At 32.1% G+C, this 21364-nt stretch overlaps 1 long non-coding RNA gene and 1 pseudogene across 1 annotated transcript; both read left to right on the top strand.

Annotated features, from left to right (window-relative positions):
• Positions 1 to 2321: 2321 nt before the first annotated feature.
• On the top strand, positions 2322 to 3640 carry LOC134230633 (uncharacterized). The gene is made up of 3 exons (XR_009984392.1): positions 2322 to 2565; positions 2922 to 3067; positions 3590 to 3640. It is a non-coding gene; the product is annotated as an uncharacterized LOC134230633 (long non-coding RNA).
• A 3239-nt stretch (positions 3641 to 6879) lies between these two features.
• Positions 6880 to 19648, top strand: LOC134230634 (uncharacterized; annotated as a pseudogene).
• The last annotated feature ends 1716 nt before the right edge of the window (positions 19649 to 21364 follow it).

Below are 21364 nucleotides of genomic sequence, written 5' to 3'. Positions count from 1 at the left end.
TCTTCTGGAAAAAAAAACATGCACATTTAATAAGGATAGCAAATATGCATCCTTTGGACCTTGCAGCACAAACACGACAAGAAAATTGGAAGTTGGGATGATTGGTTATTTTGCGGTGTTACATAAGACAATGCCATAATTGTTGCTAAAATAATTTTTGCTGCATTCAGAATTGACTTGTCATTCAATCAAGAAAAATATTAAATGACTAACCTTGAATAGTACTTATAGGGTAAAACTAAATGTTATTGTCATATTTTGATAAAATTTGAGGAGGAAAGTAACATTGTTGCACAGTTACAAATAAGGAAACATGCTCGATTTTGAAAAAAATCAAATAAATTTAATATTCTGTGTACGAGCTTCTTGCATCCAGTTAGAAATTTTATGAAAGTCAGAATTAAAAGTCAGGTAAGCCAATAAATACCAATCATTAAAGTTTTTGAAATTTTCAGTTAGGGGTACGTATCCAAGGAAACAAAATATTTATAATGTTTTGAAACATACATTTTTTGCTTAATCCATACCGACGCTCTATTTAAAGATTTGAAATTTATTAATGGAAAAATTAGGGCCAAACGAACATCTTTGAAAATAATCATCAGTTATAACTAGAAAAAGGGCTTGTTTCCAAAACAAGGATCAGATTGAAATTTTAAGAGTGTAACTTTGAAGACATTCTATGGTATAAAAAAAATTGGCAACAAGTAACCACCAAATTAAATATCATAGTCTTTTCGTGGTATATGTTTCAAGGCTCTTTTCTCATTAATTTGGTCACATTTCATCCTATAATTGTTTTTTTTTTAATATTTACTCGTATGACTTTATAAACTTAAAATTCAATAAATATTTTTTTCTTTTGAATATTTTATAATCATTTTATGATATATAATAGTTGATTTAACAAATATGTTTACTTGGTATCTTGCAATTAATACACCTGGCCTTCAAATGTAGAAAAAAAATATGATTGCTTATTTTTTGTTTATTCACATATGTTAACTGTGGTGCTTTAAACATGTCAAAAATGCATTTTTGTAAACAGTACAAAGAGATGTCATGGTTTATTTTACACATAGCAACCAATTTTGCCCGATATGAGTTAAGGATATCAAGGAGTTTTCGAGGTTGCTAACATATTACTAATTTGTTAAAAAATAAAATTTATGATTTGTGTTCTATCCTATTGATAACAAAGATGATCTATTGATTGATTGATTACATATAGTTTAACGTCCCTCTCGAGAATTTTTCACTCATATGGAGACGCCACGACATGCCGGTGGAAGGCTACAAATTTTGTCCTATGCTCAGCACTTAGAGCTTTTGAGCAGTGGGGGATCCTTTTCGTGCCAACAACTACTGCGGCACGGGGCCTCGGTTTATACGGTCTCATCCGAAGGACCGGTCTCCACGTCCCGCATTGGGATTCGAACCCGCGACGTAAGGATTGACTCCATACTTTGCGACTCTAGGGCAGACGCTCTAACCACTGCGCCACTCGGGCGCCACTCTGATCATATATAACAATCAGAATACAGCTTAATACAGGCCTGTAGCAATGTTTTTTCCATGTAGGGGAGGGGTCCTCCGAAAATAACTCTGAGTACTTCCAAGAGAGATGATTTCAGAGCAACTTTTAACAACATAATAATTGTTCAGTATATGTTAATATTTGATCACTTAAAAAATGAAAGCTTCGGTCGAAGATAAAAATTACGAAGTCTTTATTATTGTGACTGTCTTAGAACAAAATGTCTTTTGTAATGTTATTATTATACGAATATGTAAATGTACGAACTGAATGATGTACGAGTTACTTTTATGTTGTGTCGTTGAATAAACGTTTCCTGTTTTGTACACACGTGTTGTCAGTTGTGAACCCACATTATAAGGCTAATACAAAACGATACATCTTTGTCAGCCTTATAAAGTATAAACTGCTAAGATAAAAAAAGGCAACTATGAAAATAGAAAGCTCTATTCTGAGATCTTAAAGACTTGTTCTTATGATAACAGTAATTTTTTTGGTTGTTTTTTTTATTAGAACATTTTAATCCTGATATAAGGAACATTATTGAAAATTCAAACATGCTACAAGTATAGATGCATATTGTTTTTTCGTTGTTGTTACTTGTTTGGTATTAATTTTTTCTAAATTTTTGTAAACAAAAATTACAACTATTGCACAGTATATTGTATATTTGACAGACTGTTTTGTATTTTAATTGTTAACTACATCACAAAAGATGAGAAGTAAAATGGGCATCGCAGTATGTGGAATGTTATTCACACATGTACCTGTGATAACTGCAAATATACCAGCTTCAACGGACGCATGTGGGACAGTAAAGAATTCCTTTTTTACACTTGTGAAACTTGCTACACAACTTGTCTAACACCAGGATGGTACTTGTAATTCACATGAAATTGCGAAAATTGGAGAAGGAAAAGAACATGGAATTATGTTAGAATATGTTGAATGGGCTACAAAAGACGATATCAGAGTCATAAAGCAAGATTTAAAGTCAATACGTGATTTAGTACAGAACTGTAGAAAAGGTAAACAAAATTTTGTTTTTGCATTTGAGCAATTTTAAAACATCTTTTTGCTTGAATATTTTTATTGCCTCCATTTTTTTTGTTTCGAATGGAGGCATGTTTAAATTTTAGCTTAAAATAAGCAACTTCATCGATATTTCCGATGTATAACGATATTGTTCATAGAAATAAAAACGCGAAAATAAGAAACATATATCGGGGTTTGTAATTGTACGAAACTCAACTTATATTTGTGTCCTTCCCAATAATAATTATAGTTTTCTTATAATGAAATATATGGATTTTACGTATATTTGTCAAAATATAAAAAAAAAATATGCAAAAACATTTGTCAAAGTAAAACCATTTTTTCACAGATAGGTGTAGTGTTTTTTATCCAAGAGATTGTCAGGACTTATTGCTACAAGGTCACAGAAAAAGTAAGGTGTACACAATTTTTCTAACGAATGGGTGGAGCTTCGAGGTTTTCTGTGATCAGGAAACAAACTGTGGGGGTTGGACGGTAATTAACATTTATTGAAAATAAAAGCGAGCATTTGTTTATATTTACCAACTCTTTATAATCAAACACTTATTGAATCCTTATTTAGGTGAATTATGAAAAAAGTAAATTGCATATCCGACTTCAATTCTAGGATTTAAAATTTTTTTCTATAAGTTTGAGGAATCAAACTATATTTATTTTAATCTGTCCTTTCAAAAAATGCTAAAAGCTTTTCTTGCCCTCAAGTGAGATATCATTTTTTATATTTAATGCCCGCATAATAATAATAATAAAAGACCGCATTTTTTATTTATTAAAGTACATTCGTGTTCTATCTCGTTATTGACCATGATATATTATAGTACATGTAATCATAAAGTTGAAAAATGCTAACTGACACATATCTCTCATAATGGCTATTCATTCAATCAATGAAAATCTTGATAAGCTTACTTAACCAAAAGAAAGTATCAGTGGTTTCTATTAAATTAGCAAATCAAAAAGCAGCATCTGTTCTTTTATCTATACATTTAACCCAAGGTTATACAAAGGAGACAGGTTGGGTCAGAAAATTTCTTCAAAACCTGAAATAATCTTGTTTAACATTTTCATTTTTTACGAGCTTTTATTTACATGAAATAATTAATTTTATTAATCCCTATATTTTGTTTTTCATGTTATAATAAAGGAAAGATGGAGGAGTCTTCTTTTCAGATGCATAAGCAATGTAAATGCCACTCGGCATTTCTTGAAATCAGAGTCATGTATAGGAATTGGAATGAAGGCTTTTTTCGTCATTTTTCTCTAACAGGAAATGACAAAATCCACACAATAACAGAATCAGGGAATTACACTTTAAGAATTGACTTGAAGGATTTTTCAGAAAATTCTACACATGCGAGCTACAAAACATTCAGTGTTGGAAACGAGGAGTCGGGGTATACTTTGAACGTCTCCGGTTACAGTGGAGATGCTTGTATGTCCCTTGCGTTATCATTTTAAGAATATCATAATTTGATTACGTCATTATTTTATGTAAGACAATATCTGATGACATAATGTTCTTAATCACAACAATGTTTTTAGGAGACTCATTCTCTTCCAATACTCAAGCCAAATTCGTCACCAAGGATCGTGATAATGAGAAAACCTGCGCAAATCAACTTAAAGGGGGTTTGTTGTACAAAGTTTGTCATCAATCTAATTTAAATTGTCTCTACTTGAAATGAAAGCATGAATAATATGCTGATGGTGTAAACTGGTTTGACTGGAAAGGGTATAGATATTCCCTGATATTTGCTGACATTAAAATTAGGAGAATATATGTCGAATTTTGAAGATTCTTAAATAGAATTGGAATTTAATAAAGTTTTGTCTTTTTTTTTTTTTTATCTCAAACACAGGATCTCCCTTGTTGCACAGTGGTTAAAGAGTCTACTCTAGGATTTGATCCTATGTCGGGTGATCGAATCAAACTGTGGGGTGTGGACACCGGTCCTTCGGATGAGACCGTATAAACCGATGTCCCTTTTCACAGTAGGTGCTGGCACGAAAAGATCCCCCGCTGTTCAGTGGTTCCTATTGACGAGCATAGGACAAAATCTGTAGTCTTTCATTGGCAAGTGGTGTCGTCTTCATATGAAAATTCATCAGAAAATTTTTGAGAGGGACGTTTAACAACCAACATACGATTCATTAATCTAAAACACTTGTACATGCGTTTTTTTTAAAACACATTTTTTTTATTTTTGGTTTGATGACAGTATTAAGGACAAGAATTCACATATTTTAAACATTGTTTAACTCGGACCCCATGCTAAGCTCAATAAATAATGTTTGTTTTAATATAAGGTTATCTTATCAAAAATGAATACAAACATGGTTAAAAAATGGCAATCACAGTTAAAGCAGTAGAATATTTTTTCACTGATATGTATATTTATACTCTACGAGAAAGGGCTTCAATGTGTTTGTCCTAATAGAGCAGGGGACCACATCTCAAACGGCCTCATGAAAAGATCCAGGCTGAGATTAAACGTTCCAAAGTGCATGGAATTCAAGCTTATGATGTTTTGACCAAGTGTTTTTCAACCACTTAGAGCAAGCACCCGAAAAAGCTCTTTACTGGAATATTTTAGAAATGCATCTTTCATTATTTCATAAAAGATTTACAACCTTTATTTGGTAGAGTTCCCAAATTTATTCTGAACTGAGTATTTCTTGTGTTTTCTTTTAAAATTAGATGTTTGTGTTGATTTTTGTTGTACATGTATATGAATCGTATTCGTTTACATTTTTGTTTGATTGCGCACATTGTTTGATATTAACAATAGAAAGCACAAAGATTCACAACATGCATGCAAAAAATATATATAATTTTTTGTTTACAAAGAACACTGAACGACATAAACGTCGTTTAAGTAGGGCTTTTTACTTTTTGATATAGGAAGTGATCGCTAATTTCTTTTTCAAGATTTATAATTTTTTCGTTTTTAATTAAAATTTTCCTTGATGTAATTTATAATGCGAGATATATCCACCTCAGCCAGAAAAGGATAACTCCAAAAATGATATTTAATTGGAAATACATGTAAATGAAGCTTGAAAATGATTTTTTTTTTCATGCAACAATTTTCAATTTATTCATTCTTATAAGATTCAAGGTTTTTGGAAATCTTATAAAAGGTCTTATAAAAGTTGACATTTGTACCCTAAAAAAAAAGAAGAAAAAAAGAAAACAGTTTTAGAAAAATAAGATGTTCCTGAATCCAGCCTTAGATTTCAATGCTTTTTAGCATGATATGAAATAAAAAGAGTTTTGTGGTGTCTTTTGATAATAGAAAGAGCTTTTTACACAATGTATTTTAGAACACATGACGGAAACAGAAGACAAAAAAATGTCAAATAAGTATAAAATCATGGCAATTTCTCTGAAAGCTGGATACATGTACCTATCGTTTCTTAACCCTAAGTATATTTGTTGATCACTTTGCAATTAGAAAATGCTCTGCGGATATTCCAATTTATGATGTTCTAAGAGATTCCAGTAAATAGTTGTTCATTGATCGTTTTATGATTTGGCTAATGAAATTAGCACTGTTAGTCGTCGTTTTATACTGTAAAGAATTGAACGATAACTAGAGGATAAGATAGAAATAAGAATGTTGTTGTAATTATATACACTCTGCATCGATTCATAAATTAAATCCTCATATTATTCTGTTCTTTTAATTGATTAAATGTATAACAAACAATCAGCACATGTAATTATGATTAAATACAAAAAAGAAATGCAAAGATCTCTTCCTTTTTTCTTAATCATTATGAATATTTTCTTTTACTATGAACTAAAATGTTACACATGAATGAGCTCCAACGTTTTACTTTAGCCCAGGCATATCAATTAAAAAAAAAGTTTTAGAAAATTATTTTTTTCGGTAGTGTCGATTTAATATATACAAATCAATATGTTGCCCTTGCTAAATTATACAGTAAACATCAAAGATAACATATCACTTTGTCGTTTCATTTTTCAAAAACGTTGATCGATTTCTTTATCCAATCAGTATAATAGAAAGATACAATCAATTTCGTATAATTCTGATTCAAGGTACGGACTTACCTTATTTCAAGGTTAAGTATTCAAAAGCTTTTGAAGATTGTGTGTATTTAATTTTAGTCGTCTGAAAATAAATCGAACGAATAAATTCCTCGTTCGAAAACTTTGCAGGGATTTAACAAGGTTAAGTGTATGCGGTTACTCTGATAAAGTGCTTTTATAACACCTAGTCAATAAACAGCATGATGTTTAGTTATCTCCTCGTTTAATGATGGAAAGGTAAGTAACTTTAAGAATTATGAATAATTGTTAGGTGTTGAGCATTTAAGTAATTTTTTCCAGGCCATATTAAAAGCATACATTAGCTCATTCTGATAAATTCCTACGTAAATCTAAGCAAGAAAAATTCCAAGATAATAAAAGCACAGTATCAGTTGGTTGGGATAGGAATGCAAACCGTTTTGAAAGTTATTACAGTAAAAATAAATTGTGGCTCCAAAATTATGTCAAAAAAAGGTTCAGGAAAATAGAGGTTTCGTTTTACTTCGAATGCACTAATGTCTTATGATTGAATTAAACAAGTGAAAGGGAAACATAACATTTTCTTTCTTTCATGTCGGTCAAATGCTCTACAGAGCTCATGTTTCTGTTATAATTATCCGAGTCAAAATAAAATTTTCTAATTCTGATTATATGTTAATATTTGTAAGTCTAAAATAGAATTTAGGACCTGGCCCCGAGGCCTTAAAACTTAGAAAAGCGCACTTTTGATCTTTGTCTCACTTTTTCCAAAGGATTCAAAAGCCGAAATTTCATTCTATTATAATACTTGTACTCAATTATTTTGGCGTAATTTATAACGTTTGATTGCGCATTTTATATTTTAGTGCCATTGGTTTAAGGAACTTTGATTAATTCAAGAGAAACACTTTAACTTTCTAAGATGCTTATTAACTTAAATACCGATTAATATCGAAATATAGCTAAATATAAAACATTTATTGTACATTTCTGTCCGTATGTTCTTGAAATATAATTCATGTTTTCAAATGGTTTGAAAATTAAAGTTACTGAAGATTACATCGTTAGAAAGCTGGATTGGTAGACAAGCTAAAAAGAAAAGGGAGAATGTTTTTAAGTTTTTGCATTTGATTTTAATTAAAACAAAACGTTCTGTTTAACAGAAAAAAAATACTTTTTCCCTAGAAAATGGGACTTCCTATGAATAAATTTACTAATGCGCTATTTAAAGAAATAAGGGGTTTCAAAGAATCTTCATCCTCAAAATGTCTTGAAAACTATTCGGATAAGTTAAAGACCAAGATACATTAGCATTGAAATCAAGATTCTGACGGTATTTAGAGAATTGTTTCCAAGGAAAGATCAAACCACGAGTTATTTTAAGTGAAACTTCTCACTCTGGGAAAACTTAATATGCTTTAAAATTTAAAATTTAAAAAGGCTTATTATTGTTTGCTTCTTACGGAAATTTTATTTGAAAAAAGGAGAAGGGATTGGGAATGACTCAGAAAAAATCGAGATAGCAAATTTTTTTAGGAATGATATATCAGACTATTTGGTAGATAAATTTAAAATTTACAACTGGAAGCTGCAAGAATAGTTACGGTATGAATACAATAGCAACTATCGTTAGAAACAACGAGACGGGATTGAAAAAAAATACAAATATAAGCAAACATAATCCTTTTAAATTTATTTGTCTTCTTGCCATTCATTTGTAAGATATGAATGTCTTTGTTAAAACTGCTTAAAGAAATTATAGTGAGGGTTTTGTTTTATAAGATGGTCAAATTCTAAGGACATATACTAAATGATCAAAATTCTAAAACTTTTGACAATAAATAAACGTATGAAGTATGAAAGTGAACTGTTATTATATTTTTTTTACCTGCTATGTTAAACATATTACCATTAGCCAAGCATATAATTTGTAAAAAGAAATGTTTGTTCTGTTCAATTTATGGAAAGTCATGTTGCCTTTGTTTCATAGTAGATCCTCCCAAAAGCGTATAAGATAACAAGTACCTTGTCCCTTTAATTTTTAATAAGTTGAATCGCTATCTAAATGTAATCAATATAGTGCAGTGATATAAATTTCACCGGATTTTATGCAACACAATGCAATCTTATTTCAAGGTGAAATGTTCACACACATGTAAGCCTTCGAAAATAATGAACGTTTTCTAATTTGTGTCGTTAACATAAGTTAAAAATAATGTTTGATCCTTACACATTCTTTCATTAAGTCTTTAAATCAGTGTTATGGTCCTTGAATTTACTGCAATTTAATTTTGAGAACATTCCCATTTATTGATTGAAACTATGGTGAATCAGACATTAAATATACTCAACAAAAAAGAAATATATACTGTAAAACGAGAATATTTGGCGCACTAGTAATTTAAGCGCCTTTGGCGTAAGGGCCTCTGAACGCTAAAATTTATTGTGCGCTAACGGATTTCTAAACATTATTTTGTTGTGTATGTTCAAAGCTTTCACATAGGAACATGTAAGCCGGAACGCACAATTACGTAATGTCGAAGAGTCGTTGGATTTCATAAACTCACTAGCAGTGTATATGGTAGGATCAGTCGAGGCAGTTCTGTCAAATGATAATTTATTTAATTAAACTATTGTTAGTTGTTAAACTGTTGTTAGTTGTACGTTACCTGATACTTAACATTAGCACTTTCAAAGTTTGGCTTCTCGGCGTGTCAATCATATAATGCCTCGAGGTAAAAAATGCAATAATGCATGGCAATTGAGCTTGCAGACAATACCTGAATATGATTACCGATATGATTATCTATATAGCCCCTCCTTAAAAAGAAGATTCTAAAGGAATTCATGCATTTTCACTGTATAATCAAAAGAGTTCCCTTCTTAGACCAAAACCCCTGACCAGGGGCCATGACATTCACAAATTTGAGAGTTGCATCTTTCCTCATTATAACTATGTAAATAGTTTATTCTTTTAATACCCAGGAGCAGAGAAAATGAATTTTTAAAAATAAATGCATTTTCACTATATAATCAATAGAGCACCATCCTTACACCAGAACCCTTGACCCTGTGACCATAAAATTCACAATTTTGAAGGATGCACTCTCGTTAAACTATGTACGTAGTAAACTTGTTTAATATCGAGAAGCAGAGAAAAAGATTTTTTGAAGAATTAATATTTTTAAACTATACAATCAATAGAGCCCCGCCCTAACACTTGAGCCCCTGACCCTCGGGGCTTGAAATTAAAATTATTATAGAGGCACTCTTGTCATCATTACTATGTTGTTAGTTAGCTTTTTTAATACCCAGGAGCAGAGAAGATTTTCAAAGAAATAATGCACTTTTACTATATGATCTATATAGCCCCTCCCTAACACAAAACCCCCTGTAATATGGGCCATGGAATCCACAATTTTTGAAGAGGCACTCTTGGTCATCATATCTATGTTCTTAGTTAGTTTAATTAATACCCAGGAGCCGAGACATGATTTTCAAAAAAAAAATAATGCTTTTTTACTATATGATCTATATAGCCCCGCCCTAACACCAGAACCCCTAACCAAGGGGCCATGAAATTCACAATTCTCAAAGAAGCACTCTTGCTCATCATAACTATGTTCTTAGTTAGTTAATTTAATGTCCAGGAGCAGAGAAGAAGATTTTCAAAGAAATAATGCACTTTTACTATATGATCTATATAGCTCCGCCCAACACCAGCACCCCAAACCCAGGGGCCATGGATTTCAAAATTTTGGTAGAGGACGCAATGCTGATTACAATCATGTCAACAGTTTGACTGCTTGATGTCCAGGAGTAGGGAAGAAGATTTTTTTAAATTACATTAATTTTCATGGTTTTGGCCCCACCCCCTTTGCAACAGGGGGCAGGGACCATAAAATCTACAAATTTTGTTTCCCTTTACCCATAGATGATGTATACGAAATTTGGTTTAAATTGGTTCCATAGTTCCAGGGAAGAAGTGTTCAAAAGTTTACAAACGACATACGACGCACGACAACGGAAAAACGGATAGCAATAGGTCACCTGAGTTTACTCAGGTGACCTAAAAAGTGAAATATGGCCGTGGATTGAAAGAAATAGTCTCACACTTTATATTTTAATGACAAGTGCAAGCGCTAGAATTTATTTGCGCCAATGTATTCCCAATTGCATTTGGGCTAATACGAATGCGCCAAATATTCTAGTTTTAAAGTTTTCAGATCAAACATGATAATCTAAGTTTTAATTTTATACCTTATATTCTAATATGTAAAATCAATCTGTTATAAATGAGTTTCTATGTGAAAAGTCGGTAAAGGAGCTCTATAGCTCATTATAACATAAACGTATATAGACCGGCTATAGATATATTACCTATTTCTTCTATATTGTCATGTTCGGTCAAACAGAAAAAAATCTTAATGTGAATAAAAGTCATAGATTTATGTTGTTTCAACCCAACAGATTGATGGCCAAATATAAATTTTCATCTGTCATAACATTTTCAATTTTTTGTTTAGATTTAAAGAGTTACTGACAGCAGAGGACAGGGCAAAGTTATCTACATTCATTGGTACAAGCAGCAGTTTTGAACTGCTGTATAAAATAAGTCGTGATGGTTGTTCGGCGTCAAAGTTTCACCAATCCTGTGATAATAAAGGTCCTACGGTAACTGTCCTTTACAATACTGAAAATAGCGTCTACGGAGGATTTCTAGCAACAGACTGGAAAGAAGGACATTCTTCAACAATTATTTCGGATAAAAAAGCTTTCCTTTTTACATTACACTTCAACGGTGTTTCAAAACCAAGAAAGTATTCCGTCATTAAACCTCCTCATGCTGCATTTGGATCAAAGGAATTTGGGCCAACTTTCGGTGCAGGAAATCTCCTGGATTTTGTGGAATCTAAAAGTTTTGCAAAGGATCGAAGGAAACTGTCCGCGTATGGAAAATGGGAATCGCAGAATTACCACTTCGAGGATGCAACAGTAGATCTACTAACATTTTATGGAAGTGTGGAACCAATTGTAGAAACCTATGCAGGAACCCCCTTTTATAAGCTTAATGGAAAAGCTGATTTCAGATATGCCTATGAGAGAGGGAAAGAAAACATGAATACAATAAACAACGGGCACATGTGCGTCTTTGATTTGGAAGTGTACAAAGTAAAAGGTTTGAACAGATCCGATTCCTTTTTAAAGCGGCTATTTAATGTTCAAGTTTTGAAGCTCAAGTTTTTTCACCATTCATTAATTTGTTCTTATGTTTGAAGCATTTTAAAGTTTGATATTATTATTGGTCTTGCTATGAAATCTCTAAACTTGATACATTTTAATTAATGAAGCTATCTCTTACATGATTTCTTGTCTTTTCCCTATCGTATTTCATTCAGATTTCAATCTGAATATTTCTCCCAGGAACAAGAAAAAAAACACAAGGACAGGAGAAGTAAATTCGAATTCGAGAGAGATCATATAAACTTGTATTTTGAACTTGTCTAAAGACAAAATCCTTTCTGTTTTCTTTTTCAGATGTTACAGTCGGTAAAAGTTTACATTGTCCAAATCTATCCAGTAAAGCATGGAGAGATCCCCCATTCTGGGATGAACAGGTAAAATTATCAACACACCATTGTACGATCAACAAAGCCAAAGGCTCAGGTGAGCTTTTCTGATCACATTTAGTCTGGCGTCCGTCCGTCTGTCTAGATGTTTGTCTGTCCGTCTGTAAATTTTTCACATTTTTGACTTTTTTTCAAGATCCACTCGGCCAATTTTAACCACACTTGCCGCACAGTATCCTTTGGTAAAATTAATTACACTGTTGGCCAAGAAAGATGAAACTTCTACGAAAACATACTCAGACAGTGTATATTCAAATTTAGTCAAATCATGATCTCTGGGTTACGGCGGGACTGCAATAGACGATCAAAGATTTACATAGGAATATATAGAAAAATCTTTAAAAATCTTCTCAAGAACCACTGGGCAAGGAAATATGAAGTTTATATGAAAACATCCTCAGGTAGTGTAGATTTTATTTCAAATCATGACCCCTTGGGTAGGATGGGGTTGAAGATCAACGTTTTAATTAGGTATGTTGTAAGAGGGCTGATGGTAATAATAAATTCAAAACGCCTGTTAGGGTTTGTACTTTTTATTCAATAGTAGAAGCAGAAATATTGCCCATTCTGAGGGAATATTGGCAAAGCTCCACTAATCATGAAAATAATGACTGAGGGTCCAGATGAGATGATAATAGAAGATGAAGAGAGACTTCCAGTAAGAATAAGGTTAAATTCTGTCACAACCAAAATCAATAACCACTCTGATGAATATCTGGACAAAGAATCACTGGAAAGACCAAGAACATTCGGAGGAAATTTGACAAACTAATAAAGCACAAGAACACAAAACTAAAACCTAATAGAAACAAATGACTTATTGGACTTATGGCCAGGACCTTAATTATAACCCTAAATACAAATAACAGGGTAGCACTGTATGTTAACCTGAATGACCATACACTTATCTAATAAGCTGAAAATAAAAAAAATGCATACAAATAGAATACGAAATAATTAATTTTATTTTTATTGAGTAATAAAAGATTAATAAATTAATCATCACTCTTTCAATACTTGTACAGTAAAACTCGGTTTTACCGAAATAGCTGGGATCTATGAACTACTTCGCTATAACCCTAATTCGTTGCATCCTTAAAAGTTATTCGTTAAATTTCAATAGCTAGGGATTTCAGATAAATAGAAACAGACTCATAGAAGTTGAGATGAACCTCTGCATTGCAAAAATCCGCTTTAAAAGAACATATATTAGTTTATTTGAGATATGCAAACAAAAACAACATATCATGAATATGGCCGAGGCATATAGTGTTTGTCGTGTCCGCTATAACCGTAATTCGTTGCATCCGTAAAAGTAATTCGTTAAATTTCAATTGCTAGGGATCTCAGATAAATAGAAACAGACTCATTAGAAGTTGAGATGAACTTCTGCATTGCAAAAATCCGCTTTAAAAGAACATATATTAGTTTTAATATTTAACATATGCAAACAAAAACATAACATATCATGAATATGGCCGAGGCATATAGTGTTTGTCGTGTCCGCCTTCCGTCTTTCTGTCCTTTCGTCTGTCCTTCCGTCACATTTTGCGTTTAACTTTGTTCAAAACTGTTTCAAAGAAACTATCTATTTTAATCAAACTTCATATGCTGATGGATATTGATTAGAGCTATGCAACCGCATCAACGTTTTTGACCTTGACCTTTTATATGACCTTGCCTTTATTTTTATAAAATTGTGTTTTAATCAGCTTTTATTAAAGACATCATTCTATAGATTCTTTTATCAAACATTATATGTTGATACAAATTAGTGAGAGATATGCAACTGCATCAACATTTTTGACCTTGACCTTTGCTTTGACATTGACCTCACTTTTACTAATACAGTGTCAAACCTCATAAGCTGATAGATATTAAGGTAAGCATTTCAAGTGTATCAACAATTTTTACCTTTACCCTAACCTTACATATAGCTATTTGTGGTTAAGTCAATTTTAAAGAAACCATTCATAATATTTTTTTTCAACTTTTTATACTTGATGAGAGATTTTCATATGAATCAGCAGTTTTTGACCTGGGCATTTCCTCTGACCTTGACCTCACTTTAATGAAATTAGTGTCAAACTTCATATGCTGATACATACCAATGTAAGCAATTCAACTGCATCACTATTCAAAATATTCTGAACAAATTTCATACACTAATACAAAAAATTATGTTGTTTTACTAATATACCTTCGATATATCTTGCATTACGACAACTGAATTTTACATTTTGTATGATCTTTTATAATTATACATTAGTAAAGTATTTCTGAGCATTAAAATGGGGAAATTAAAATTTAAAGATTTTAGGCGGAATTTGCAGGGGAAATAAGGAAGCATGCAAAATATTCTACCTCGACTAAATCAATACTACATAATGACGTCATAAAAGGCGAGATGACATCAATTTTAGAACACAAGTTTTTGCAATATTAGCATTTAGAAATGTTGATTGATTGATTGTATATTGTTTAACGTGCCTTTCGATAATTTTTCACTCATATGGAGACGTCACCGTATGCCGGAGAAGGGATTCAAATTTTGACCTTTACTCGGCACTCAGGGCCATTAAGCAGTGAGGGATCTTTATCGTGCCAACGCCTGCCGCTGACACGGGGCCTCGGTTTTTAAGGTCTCATCTGAAGAACCTTCAACGTTCACTTCAAAGTGCCGAGCGCATGGCGAAGGAACAGTCGCTACCCATTTTAACGACTAGGTCAGTCGCGGCCGAGATACGAACTCACGACCTCCCGATCACGGAGCGAGCGCTCTACCGACTGAGCTACCGTAAACGGTTTAGTTAGAAACATAATTTAACTCTAGAAAATGAATAGAAGTGTGTAAACATTAACAAAAATAAAGTGTTCTTATTTTGTTATGCTGTTTTCTGTCACTTTGATTAAAATCTACCATCGATGACGTCATGTGTGTACATCAAGTAACTTGGGAATTGAAGATGTCGTGTAAAGAGGATTTGGCTTAGACGGCATGTACAAAGATATGTAAAGTGGAGTTAAATAGCAAATATCGTGAAATTCATATGGATTTCAGATAATTAAAGAGGTAGGCTAATTTATTTTCATCGATTATATTCTCTTTCGAAGTCAGTCAGCTATATACGAATCCCGGTCGGTCTTTCCTCTGTCATTTGTGACAAAAATAATGCAAAAGAACAACAATAAGCTGTATGTTTCAAAACATAAGATTTGTAAAGATGGAAAGTTTGCCTCCTAAAATACTTGGAAAGTGCTGCTAGGATCTTGAATTAAATATGATTTTACAAAAAATCTCGGTTCATATGTAGAAAATTCAAAACATCGGGTAAGGTATTGTGCGAATGTGCGGAATAATTATTTAACTGATGGGACAGTGTGATTCTAGCAGCACTTTTTAGGCAAGATCGATGTTTTTCAACAACATTATTTACTCAAAGAAATTATCAAACTTCGGGGTGTTGTTGGTCTGTTGGCTTTTTTATTAAGGAAAATTTCGCTATTAATAGAAGTCACGTAATGCCGTGATAATGGTTCACGTCGTTGCATTAGATACTCTTTTATCTTTATGCAATAGATAATAGTAGTTTACGTTTATCAGCGATTTTGGTGTTTTATTAAACTTAATTTTCTTTAAAAAATCTAAATTTCACAAAAAATGATTTATATGCTTCTTTAACATACCTGCGTTGTGTCCATGCCTTTAAAATCTCTCAACAGACTTTTTAAAAATATTTTGGACTTGGGTGCATACTTTTTTCACTACTTGTCGACTCGGATGTGTCATCTCAATGTTTTACATTTATTTTAGAAAGCACAGAGAACATGCATATAAACAATCGATACGTAAATGAAATAGATTGAAGAGTATTTAAGACAATTGTTTCTAAAAACTAAATCTTCTGTAGGCTATCTTTACATAACCCTGTTTATTTTTCCGTAGACTTTTCGAAAATAAAAGGACTCGGTTTCCAATTATAAGCCACTGGAAGACTCTGGATTATCTGAAGTGAACATCTTATTAGTAGGTCAAATTGGAGCAGGAAAATCAAGTTTTTTCAATACAGTGAACTCAATATTTCGAGGGGAAGTGACAGCTCGGGCATGCGCAGGAAACTCACAACATAGTCTTACTACAGTCGTAAGTAATGTTTTGTTCTATATGCTCTTGAGTGCTTTTATAAATTATCTAAAATGTGAGACGGATTTTTTTGTGAAACTAAATTAATAAAGAAACATATTTCTAATAACTGATGAAATTCTTTTCTAAGTTTATTCTTACACGACCGAGGAAATCGATTTTTATAAGTAAACGTTCATCTATATTTGTCTGATGAAATATTTAGAAAAGGTTGCCAGGATTAAAAAAAAAGATTTATTAAAATAAGCATAGAAAGAAATATTTACTTCAAACTAAAATACTTTATAAAGTGAATTGTGCAATGCTATTTATTTTGTAATTAGTATCGAAAATATCGAATTCGAAACCCGGAAACTGGTGGGTATTTAAACTTCCGCCTCTGTGATACACGTGGAATTGAGGACGATATGTGCATCAAACATCAGGATATGGTATCCTTATTAGACGGACAACTCCTTGATCAGCACAAGGTATTAAATTTAACTTATACGAGGGTTGATCCAAAAGTAATGTCACAGTGTCCATATCTTTTATATTTGGCGTCATATTATCAAAAACAATATACCAAAAGATGCACAGATATAAATCTAATTAACGTTGAAATTTTGATTTAATAATGTTTATTTGAATTTATTTTATAGATGTTTAAAACATAGAGCATAGGGGGTGTCGCCGCGTCACAACGGAACGTCACGTTTTAAAGTGTATTTTTTTTAGAATGAAAAAGACAAACACATTAAAAAGATTCTAAGAAAGCACGTAATCTCCCAGTTTTTTAAAAGACACAATTCTCGTCATTTTTCTAGTCTTTAATTGAGAATTAAATGACGTCATTGGTATATTTGATCAAAAACATTGTTGTTTTACTCTGTTGAATTGAACAAAGGGATTGTCGAAATGGCCTTGGAATGGGAAAAAACGGCTCGACGAGTTAAAGTTGTAATGCGTTTGTTGCTTCAAAATATGGGAATCATCACAAGCGACAGCTAGTAACGTTAATTAATCAGACTTACAGAATAAAGAATCTAAATAAGAGACATCTTAATAGATGGATTCAGCAATTTTTGGCGGGTGATTGGTCACTGAATGATCAGCAGAGGACAAAAAGACCAAAAGATAGGAGATCGGACAGAAACGTTCAATGGCGTCTGACGTCAAAGAAGACAGGCGTATAGAGTGTCATGCATATGTGAATTTCTAAGTTTGTCTTTGCTACTGTTCAAAAAATTTTGACAGAGGGCTTAATTGTGAAACGAGTGAGTATATAATGGTACCAAGAACTCTTTTAAAAAGTGTAACTGGTGAAAGTGTTTGCGAATCACAAATATTTTTTAATGAAACGAAGGGGAAACGCTTAAAAGTATGACGGTGCTTATCCGTCATATGACGTTATATTTAGGTGCGGCGACTCCCATAAACCCACAGTGTTTAAAATCCGATATTTTGTTAAGTATACATTATATTCCTTTGAATTTTTAAGGTCTGATTTAAAATAAATAAAGCATCCATCATGTATAATTTTGTTGCTGTTCGTCGATTTATATTAATTTTATCAAAGTTGTGACATTACTTTTGGATCAACCCTCGTACATGTATTATCTGTATTAGTATTTCATACAATGTAAAACTGATAAACTAAGACGGCACTTTAGAAAATCACACAATTTACAAAATCGATATATACGTGTACTAGTATCTTAAAGTACAAAAATTAGTTTTGACTTCTACATTTATACGAAATAATCCTTAAGCGAAATCAAATCCACAACACAGGTTTCATTCATGTTATATTGAAAATATGTTGAGCATACTTTCCGATACTGGGAACGTATCTGAAGCTATCGATTAATTTTTTGTTTCGTTTCAAGTCGCTCATTAGAACCTAAATTATTAAGTTTATTTACTCAATTATTAAGTACAATGTATTTTATACTCTTTAATTTTTAGTTCAATCCTGCGGCCCATGCTACAGAAAAGGATCCTGGTTTTAAGGCCAAACCTACATTTAAAGATAAAATACATTGTGTAGCTTTTGTATTGGATTCAAGTTCAATTGATGTAATTCAAGGATCAGTCTCGCAGAAACTGGCAGAATTTCATTCTCTTATGATTGAAAGAGGTAAAACATTAATTGTCGAATCAAATTAAGATTTAATGATGCTTAACAAGAAAACAGCTTTGAAAATTAGCAATCAAGATATCTTAGTTAATTCTTTATTTCGTTTGCAGAGAAGTAACCTTTTAAAAAAAATAAACATAAAATATTGAAGATAGCTTTGAAATAAAAAGCGTTTATTTGAAATTCCGTAGAAATATACACGTGCTGTTAAAACGCAGTGTCATTTAAGTAATGAAAATTAATAAAGCAATTAATTTTTATTTTCATTTCTTAAAAAAAAACTATTAAGCATTTACTATATGAATAAATGTTCTTCATAATTTTGCTATTCATGCATAATAAATGTAAATTTCAAGTTGTAAAAGAATCTTAAATTGAATGATAGAAATACGCTACTTAGAAGTCTTGTAATACATGTATGTTAGATACCTTTCTCGAACAAACTTGATGATCAGTAACATATTGGATTTACTTAAGGAATAACTGTCTTATTTTTCGATTTCATGAAGTGATCAATTGATTGGCTTGCGTGATAATTTGCATAAACGCAAGCCAATCGATTGATCATCTTCATGAAATTGAAAAATCTGACAGTTATTCCTTATATTTACATGCTTTGATTCCGCCAATCCACGTGCTCCAAGCCCTGCTTCTGTCTAGCTTTGTCCCGCCTTACACGTGGTTTTTTTGGAACCGCGCCAATACATTGATGGGGGAAATAAAGTACATTTACATTTGGTAATTTTATCTCGGACAAAGACATTGAAAATGTAAATATTGTTAATTGAAGGTGTCTTATTTTAGGAATTCCACAAATAGTCTACTTGACGAAGTTAGATAAAATCTGTCCATTTGTGGATGAAGACGTTCGCAGAATATTCAGCAGTGAAGCTTGCAAACAGGCTGTTGACAAAGCAGCTGAAGTTATAGGGCTTCCTCGCTCTCATGTATTCCCTGTGAAGAATTATGAAAAAGAAACCAAACAGCAAATTCCAGTCGATATTTTGGCGCTATCCGCTGTCCGACAGACGCTTGTGTATGCAGACGACTATCTTGAGGATCAGTTCGAACTGTCACAAACTGAAGAGCAACTTCAGCTTCTTAAGCTTTAGGATCAATGTTTAACATTTTTTTTTACATATTCTTCAAATTTTATCAACAATCAAAGACCTCGAAACAAGGGGGGAAGACCTCGAAACAAGGGAGGGGGGGGGCTTATCCCCTTCCCTTATTAAAAAGATGTACATAATGCCTATATTTAATCACAAGCAACAACGAGTCAGCGGGACTATTGTTGAAATAATGGGAAAAGATCAACTTTGGACAAGATTTTAATAAGATTTCCAAAAGGTATGCATTGTAAAAATTCGTTTATGATTGAACAAATTGGGGACAGAATACAAGGTGTAGTTTTTCAGCTCGCAGTAAGGTGAAATTTCGGACTGTTATGATTAAAAATGTACATGTAGCTACCAGTTACATTTTCAGCATCTATAACCCAACTTTCAAATTTATGATTAAGGAATCAAGTGGTTGAGTCAGAATTGCCGTCCCACATAAGTTGTGGCTAACAGAATAATCCATTTAAGGATCTTCACTGCTTCGGGTCAAATTTTCAATCGTCTGTTAAATATTTATCAATAATTGCATGAAACTCCAAACAACCTTCAGACCTACCTTAACCAACCTTGCATGAAGTTTGTATATAGAGATGAATACAGTATTAAAGAAATTGAGTTAACTTTGTTGCGGGACTTTGCCTACTGCAAAAACATTCGTTGGGGTAACTAATGTCATCTCTTATCAACTATGTTTTTGAATACTGCTCCTTCAACTTTAATGCAAAATGCTTCAATTTAAATTTTATTGTAATTTATCTTTAGATATAATTAAAAAATACATTTCGACGATCGTGAGTCGATCGTTTTAAACCACAACGTAGTTGAGAAGTGTCAATACATTGTAATATCATTATGAGCATTTGCATGGCCTTTTAGCATTCCACTTGTCCTTTCGTGGATGTTCTTTATTCGGTCAAAATGCTATAAGTACTTGTTTTTATGAAAATTACATCAATACTAAAGTCGTGTGTTATTCATTTCTTTGTAACATGATTCCTTGCACCTTGCATTGAATTGACTTTGTTTTAAATATCTGTAATTAAATGTCGTTTTTTTTTTATTTTAATAATTAATTTAGAAATATTTTATATAAGGCTAACAATGAATTAAAAAAAAAAAGCCAAGCTAGTTTTATTGAATCTTCATTGAATTGTCAATATATTTTCATTAAAGATGCGAAAAATACTTCTTTATTTATTTTTACTGATTTATTTTTAAGGGTTTTTCTTTCCAAAACATTCAAAGCCTGCAGTCAAATCCAATCATAGAATTTGAATAAAAATAAAGATATTTCGATTAGAAATTTCCATCATTTTTATGAAGATATTGGTTACAGTGCTGCTATCCTATAAGTTGACAATCCTATCCTATCCTATCGTGAATCCTGCATCCACAATCCTATCCTATCCTGCAACTCTCAGTTTTTTAATATTTAGGAATTAATTTGACCAAAAAAAAAAAAAAAAAAACCAGAATGACCACCAAAAAAAGCAGATATGGTTATGGTATTCATTTAAGTGTTACATATTTTAATGGATAAAAATAATCGAGATCGACATTCCATAATTCCTGACACACCGCTCAAATTAAATTTACGATGTAAACAAACAGATTGTAATAAAACGTGGGCAAGTGCTGATTTTGCGAACATCTGTAAAGAATTTGGGCATCTAGATGAAGGAATAAACGAAAAAAATATAACTAGACTCTGTTTCAATTTT

Source organism: Saccostrea cucullata, unplaced genomic scaffold (genome assembly GCF_032062105.1).
Source record: "Saccostrea cucullata isolate Sc308-1 unplaced genomic scaffold, CSIRO_AGI_Scuc_v1 ctg4072, whole genome shotgun sequence".
In the NCBI taxonomy this organism is placed as follows: domain Eukaryota; kingdom Metazoa; phylum Mollusca; class Bivalvia; order Ostreida; family Ostreidae; genus Saccostrea; species Saccostrea cuccullata.
Note: the sequence above shows the minus strand (reverse complement) of the source record. Positions and strands in the feature narration are given on the sequence as shown.